Consider the following 7,557-nt stretch of genomic DNA (forward strand, 5'->3'; position numbering starts at 1 on the left):
TGGTACTGGGGATCGAACTCGGGTCCTTGTGCTTGAGAGGCAGGCAGCAGCACCACTGAGCTAAACCCCCAACCCCTATACTTTATTTTGAGACATGGCCTCACTCAGTTACCCCGGCTGGGGCTCGCTCATTTGATCCTCCTGCTTCAGCCTCCCAGAGTACTGGGATTACGGGTGTGCCACCACGCCTGGCTTTCTATGCTTTCCTCCCTCCCTGGCCCCATCAGCTCAGCCAGGCCCAGAGCTAGCAGTCTGGATGGCCGGCCTGGCTGTCACCACTGAGGTGGCACGCACCTCTCCTGCCTCACAGGGCTCCTGCTGGGTAAGTGTAGGGCACTGGGAGCCAGGATGTGTTGGAGAAAGCCAGTCCTGCCCCTCACGTCCTGTGGCCTCCGGAGGCTGTGTCCACTGTCTGTTTCCCCACCCGTGAGGGTAGTTACTGTTTCTGCCCTGCCCTGGAGCCTCGAAGGTGGCTCTGCGGCCAGGACAGAGGCTGGTAAAGTCAGGGGAGCTGTGCCCCTGCTGAGCCCCCAGGGACATTCACGTGTTCACGGTTGTCAGCTGGCCACGGTGAGGCAGGGGTCCAGAGAGTCAGACCAATAAGAAGTCAGTGGTCAGGTGGGTCCAGCTGCCAGTGAGGCCAAGGTCATCAGGAGGCGCAGAGGGGAGCATCGGTGACCCCAGCACCTCCCGCCAGCCTCCCCATCCTGGCCACACAACTCTGGCCCCAGCCCTGGCCCCCAGCCCGCTGGGCAGCTGCTGTCTACACAGGCAGCAGCGGGATGATTGGTGTGCCGGGGGGCAAGGGTTAATGCGCCGTCGGATAAATCCTGGGGGCTGTGTTTACGGCGGTGGTAGCAGGACCAGGCCAGGTTTTAAAAGGGGAAAAAATAAAAGGGGCACTGGAGGTCAGGAATAAATAAGAGCAGCGTTAAGAGCTGGCGGTGACCAGCCAGGATGCAGGATGGGGTCTGTTTGTGGCTAGCGATGCTTTCCCTCCCCCATCTCTTCTAGCCGTCCCCGTGGAGGTCACAGCCACCCAGGAGGGGATGGTGGGCTCACTGACAGGCCCACCCCTCCTGAGGGGCCCTCACCACACCCCCATAGCACCCTCTCCTGCCTGCTTGCTCATTGCCCAGCTCTCGAGCACCTCCGGTGTGCTGGACGCTGAGCTGCGTGTCAGGACACACGCTGGGCACGGGTGGGCCTGGTCCCCATCCTCCGAGCTCACCGTGTCACCCACCATGACACCAGCTGACCTGGGGTGGGGTCACAGGCCCAGAGCAGTGTGACCTGAAGCCCTGTCTGCGCTGGAGCTGGGTCCCAGAGCTGGGTAGGAGCCGGGAAGGGCGTCCCGGGCAGAGGAACAGCACAGCAAAGCCAGGAAGTGAAGGAGAGTGTGGACTTTTGTGGTGGTTCAGCAGACCAGAGTCCCCAGGGGAGGCCCGAGAGATCCTGGGAAGAGCTGGGGTTCAGCCATTCCTAGAGGATCGAAAGGAGATGTGGGCCTTGTCAGTCCTCAGCTCGTCCTTCGTCTTCTGCTCAAAACCCTCACTTCACTCACAGCCGAGGCCAAGGTCCTTACCATGGCCCACAAGGTTCCCAGTCAGAGCTCCTCAGACTCCCCTCCCTCCCCACTGGGCTCCAGGTATACCTGCAGGTTGCAGGAACAAGCCAGGCCCATTTGTGTCTCAGGGCCTTTGCATTGACTGCCCCTCTGCCAGGAGTGCTCCTCCTGCAGATATCCTTGGGGTGCTCCCAAGTCTTTAGTTGAGGCTGTCTTCTCAGAGGGTCTCCCAGACCCCTGGCCCCTCACGCTGCTCTCAAATGTTTTCAGAGAACTTAGTTCACAGCAAATCACCCAGAACTGGGTCTGGTGCACACAGTAGGTGCCCAGTGACTATTGAGAGACTGAGTGAGCTACAGGTGAAGGTGAGGGCAGCCTTACAAGGGAAACGGCAGAGGGCCAGCCCTCAGGGTTGTAGGCAGAGCAAGCAGTAGCCTGTAGATGGCCTGGTTACCTCACCCTGGAGAGCCTGGGGCCATCGTGGGGCCCCCCAGGTCCATCGTGGCTGTAGAGGTGTGGGGAGGCCCATGCGCACGCGTGGCCTGCCTGACGAGGAGATGGATGGGCAGCACGACCCGGAGGAAGTGGGCCTGGAGTCCAGCCTTTTAACGCCGCCGAGATTTATGGAGCCTCCGGCAGCTCCCTGGGGCGGTTACTCTGCTAATGTGATTGGAACAAGTCGGAGGGGCGGGGAGGGGCTGCGGTGGGGACGAGGACAAGCTGAGAAGCCTCCTGCCCTCACGTGTCCCCAACCCCAACACGGCTGGAGCGGGAGTGTCCCCCAACTCCAGACCCCAGGATCCCCACGGGGCCCCGAGGTGCCGCAGCAGGGCTCACCCATCTGCCCCCGTCCACCCTCCGATCCCCACCCATGTACGGACAAGCCCTGTCCCTCGGCCGCCCTCTTGAGGTGACAGCGGCTGCCCCACCCCTCACCCTGCTGTGTCACCTTCTCCAAAGCACTGATCCCTGGTACCTTAGATGTGCTCCTTCCTGCCCTTCACCCCTGGAGCGTCCTCTCTCCAAGGAGGGCCCGGGCTGTGGGCCTCCAGCAGCCCAGACCCTGACAAGAGCGAGCAACTGGGCACCTGGGGCTCATCCCGAAGGGCCAGGGTGCAGCCGGCCTACCGTGTTATAAGCCAGAGAGACTCAGGGGAGAGGACTGCTGAAAAGCTGGGCACCCCCAACCTCAGAGACAGCCTGCAAGCACTGCTGGGGCTAAAGGGACTTCATCCTGGGTGGGGTCACCACAGTGTATCCCCCCACCCAGATCCAGCCTCTCTCTGCATTGAGGGGCTCTGCTGAGCACTGGCTCTGCCCTCACGAGGACCCAGTTTGGTAAGAGGTTTCTCAGCAAAGGGAACATTGGACTTGGGCTCTGAGGGCTCAATAGGAGTTCAGCAGGTAAAGGACTATAGAGAAGGCCCAGGGACAGATGGCATCTGCTACAGGGAAGCCTTACGTCTAGGGGCAGCTGGTTGATGACTGCTGGGACCACTCCTCTCCCCGCCTCTCCCATAGAAAGCCTTTTATTTGCTTCAATAAAAAAATTTTAAGAATACTCTCCCATTGTATGGTAAGAAGGGAGCTGGGCCCTAAATCAGACCAGGAATCGACAGAGCCCTTACGTGTCTCTCCTGTTTATTAGGACTGAAATGTTTACTTGGCGATAAGGAGCCGGCTTTCTCGGGGAGATTTGTGCGCTCTTTTTCAATTACCCCTCGTCTTTCTCTGCCACTTTTGCACTAAAGGGATAATAAATGTATCGGAGCGTTTCAATTATTCATCTAAATCATGACTGCGCTTGCCACGGCCAAGCTTTAGTGACAGATTAATTCAGGGCCGCCTTCCTCTCCTGCGTGGCCGCCATCTCTGCTCCGGCCTGGCCAGAGTCCTGTGGGCCAGCTCCAGGGATGCATGGGGTGGGGGTCAGGCAGGTCCCTGGTGAGAGAGTGAGGCTGGATGGGATGGCATCCTGTGGCCGGCCCCAGCCACACCCCCACCTGGGGCCCCTCTAGGGTTGGCCCTGCCCTCACCTGCAGCCCACACCTGCCCTTTCAGCTCTGCACACATCAGCGTCAGCATCAATCAGTCCCAGGAGAAGCCCTCACGTGGCACAGGGCCTTTGCACCTGCTACTCCTGTACCTGAGGGCTCCTCCATCCTCTTGCCATAGCTCCCTCCTTGCAAGCACCTTCTCTGTGTCCGGCCAGCTTGTCCAGCCAACCCCACCTCTGTTGATCGAGGGCCTCTGTGTGCCCAGCACTGTGCAAGCCCTGGGGTGCAGCAGACCCAGACTGCTGTGGTGACAGCAGGGCAGGAGGTGTGCTGGCTGCAGACTATGGGTGGGCTGTGCCCCACACCCACCCACTGCCCCTCTGCCCACAGGGCAGACACAGCACACAAGCACACTTTTCTCCCAGCCTCCCCAGGCAGCCCTGCCGTGTGTGCCTCCAGACACCCTTGGCTCTCCGCATGCTTGCTCTGCGGTCCTGCACCTGGCTGAGCCTTCTTTCTCTTCCGTCTTCCCCTTCTGCTCCTCCCCCCGCACATGGCCTTATACTCTTCTCTGTTTGTGGACAGGCAGCTGAGGATTAGCGTTCAGAGCCCCAGACCTGAGTGAGGCGGCCCTCACCTTCCTGCCCTCACACCTCCCACCGCAGCTGTGGATCTGTGTTTGCTTCCTGTGGCTGCTGGGAAAGGCCCATCCCAGGCTGCTCTGATGAGCAGAGCCTGACTCTGTGTGGCAGGCAGATAGCATGGCCTCCATGATCCTTGGGCCACCTGGGTGCTCTGGGGACTGATGTGTGTCACTGGCCTTCCTGGCCGTGGCGGGCTCAGGCTGTGTGCGTCCGGGGCTGGGGTCTGAGGGACGAAAGAAGGGCTCATGGGAAGTGAGCAGGACAGGGCCCTGGCTCCTGCTTCCGTGTGCAGTGCCAACAGTGGTGGAGTCCCCTCCAGGCCCCGCTGGACCCTCTTGTTCCTTCCTCTCGTGGGTCTTCCCCTCTCCACCTCCCACCCTCCCACACGGAGGACACTGACCACAGTGCTAATGGCAGGCAGAGTCTGTGCAGCCTCAAGGCCTGGGCAAGCCTCTCCCCACCCTATAGCACTGTGGGACACACTCTTAGCATCTCCATTTTGCAGGTGGGGAAACTGAGGCACCAAGTCCCTGGCACTGTGATCCCCTGAAGTCGGCCCTCCCTAGGAGAGGGATGATGGGACGCAGTCCCTGAGGGGACCCTGGCCCACGCCCGTGGCCCCAGTACAGGCCAGCAGGGGCTCGTGCCCTGCCCCCAGCAGGCAAGATGCCACCGAGCCCCTGCATGTGGCTGCCACAGGGATTTTTAATAACGGGAGTGATTTTTGCATGATGAATGAGGCACTGCCGTTGTGTACATAATGAAGCCCTAATGTTTTCAAATCCCCATTTAAGGAGCTGATCTCACCCTGTAATGAATTTCAGATCACATCGCAGAGCTGTCATCCATCCATCTTCTCCCTGGGGCGCCCACCCACTTTGGCCCTGAAGGGTGGGGCCTGGTGAGGGTGGGCTTTGCACCCAGCCTGGGCCCAGCCGAGCCTGGCACAGAGCCGGGGCCAGTGTGTTTGCCGGCACAGTGGTTCTGAGGAGGACATCGTCAGGGCCTGCGAGGTGAATGACGCAGAGGCAGAGCACAGCGTGAGTGGGAGAGAGGGCAGGGCCCTCTGTCCCCGGAGAGCCCCTCCGCCAGTCTGTGGCTGGGACCGCCCTTGCAGGTGGGAGCTTGGGGTGAGCAGCTCAGTGCTGCCCTGATACTGCTGGTACCCTCTCTGGGACTCAGTTTCCCCATCTCTGCTCTGCCATTCAGTGTTTCTATAATGTTGGCTACAGGCCTAGCCAAGGCTGGTGTGAATTGTCCTCAGGGCGGGGCCGCAGGGTGAGGGTCCAGGTGTGGAGCAGTCCCGAGGCCCAGGTCCCTGTGTCTCCCAAGCTCTCTCTCCCCTGTGGCCGCTCCTGCCTTTCTCAGTGCTCCTGCTTGGTCCACAAGAACAGTGGGCCCAGAGGCAGGCCCAAGGCGTTGGAAGGGCCACAGAAACAGCACATCCTGCTGCTCCGTTCCATGAGGCCCTGGGAGCTGGAAGGGGCCTAGATGTCACCTGTGGGGCCTGTGGCTGAGCCTGGACCTCCCCGTCTATAAAAGGAAGGTGACACTGCGACCAAGCACAGGGCACTTTGAACGGTGTCTTACTGAAAGCCTAATCCAAGCGAGGAGGTAATCCTATGTGCTGAACAGTTATGCAAACTGAGGCACAGAGAGAACAACGTGACCCAGAGATGAGGTGGAAGAACTCAGGCGAGGGGACTTGGCTCTGGGATGCTGCCTTGCCTGGTGTCCCACAGGTCTGGGTCTTCCCTGCCACTGGAAGCCACGTCCCACCCGGCCCCAGTGAGTTCATTTCAGAGGCTGTGTGACCCAGGACCCTCTGAGCTGGCCCGGCTCTGCCCTGCACTCTTCCCTGCTCTGGGGACACAGGGGCCCAGGAAGGTTGGGCAGAGGTAAGGGCTGCCTAGGCCCACCTTGCTGTGCGACTCAGACAAAGTGTGGTCTGCCTCCTCTTCCGGGAAACGGTTATCCTGTGAGCTTCATTTCTGCTGGGCCTCTGACTGTGAGACTCCAACAAGTTGCCGCCTCCCTCTGGCCCCTCAGGCTCCTCTTCCCTGGGTTACTTTGCTGCTGTGTCAGAGCCCCCTACCCGCTGCCCCCTGCTCCGTTGAGACCTGGTTCTGAGACTCCTGTTTACCCAGAGCTACCAGTAATCTTGCAGCCAGGATTTCTGGGAAGAGAAACCCTAGAAGAAGCGCACAGGGCCAGGCCCCCAGGTGGCAGAGAGGGAGTCTGGCCAGTGTCCTGCCCTCTGGCAGGGGCCTGGCTGCCCCCTTTTTCCCCAGGCCACAGGTTCTGTTCCTGTAAATTAGCCCCTGCTTGCTTGTTTGTTTAGATGAGGAATACTCCCCCACTGAGATGCATTTATTGCTGAATAAATTTAAATATCTAATCTTTCCTTCATGAATATTACAGCACCCTAAATAGCGGCCAACACGTGGGCCTTGCTGCCTGCCTCCAGCCTCTGCGCTGGGGCACACAGGGCCCTGGGCGCCTGCCTGCCTTTTGGTGAGCCCTCCCTGGACAGACAGTGGTAAAGAAGGGGTGCGGTGTGGTTGATGGTCCTCTGGGACCTCAGCAGGGCACTGTCCTATTGCCAGGAGGTTGGGGTCGCCCAGGCAGGGTGTGGCTGAGGCCCAGAGAGGAGGGTCAGGCTTTAGGGGAGGGTGTGGGGTGGAGCGCAGCAGCTTCCCGAGTGGAGCCCTGGAAGAACGGAGGTGGAGGAGGCTGCTGGGTGGAGGCCAGGACAGAGCCGGGACCTGATGTAGTGATGTGGGGAAAGGACAAGAGCTAGGCTAGGGGCTGGCAGTGATAAGGTGCTCACAGAAGCAGGCATGGAGACCTCCTTCCCAAAGGGTTCATAAGAAGAGGGGCAAACACCAGCCAGCCTGAGAGCAGGAAAGAGGCTCAGGTGGGCAGGGCCAATGGGCCCCTGGGCTCCTAGAGCAATACAGCCAAAGAGCTTCCCACATTCCAGATGTGTGACCTGAACTCTTTCCCTCTCTGGGCCTCAGTTTCTTTTTCTCTTTTTTTTTTTGGTACTAGGGATTGAACTCGTGTCCTTGTGCTTGCAAGGCAGGCCACCGAACCACTGAGCTAAATTCCCGGCCCAGTTTCTTTTTCTATAAAAGGGGGAAAATGGCAGTGCCTCCTAGAAGCTGTGAGCTCAAACAAGATAGAGGGTGGAGCCAGGCGTGGTGGTACACGCCTGTAATCCCAGCAATTGGAAGGCTAAGGCAGGAGGATCACTGTAAATTCCAGACCAGCCTGGACTACACGGTGAGTTCCAGGTCAGTCTCAACTACATAGTGAGACTGACTCAAAAAAAAAAAAAAAAAAAAAA

At 59.6% G+C, this 7,557-nt stretch overlaps 1 protein-coding gene across 1 annotated transcript in view; it reads left to right on the forward strand.

The window, feature by feature from the left end:
- Macrod1 (mono-ADP ribosylhydrolase 1) overlaps nucleotides 1-7,557 on the forward strand; it is a 139,100-nt gene that overhangs the window by 127,075 nt on the left and 4,468 nt on the right. The window lies entirely within an intron of this gene.

The sequence above is a fragment of the Fukomys damarensis genome, unplaced genomic scaffold (genome assembly GCF_012274545.1).
Source record: "Fukomys damarensis isolate Sample0158 unplaced genomic scaffold, DMR_v1.0_HiC HiC_scaffold_27, whole genome shotgun sequence".
NCBI lineage: Eukaryota > Metazoa > Chordata > Mammalia > Rodentia > Bathyergidae > Fukomys > Fukomys damarensis.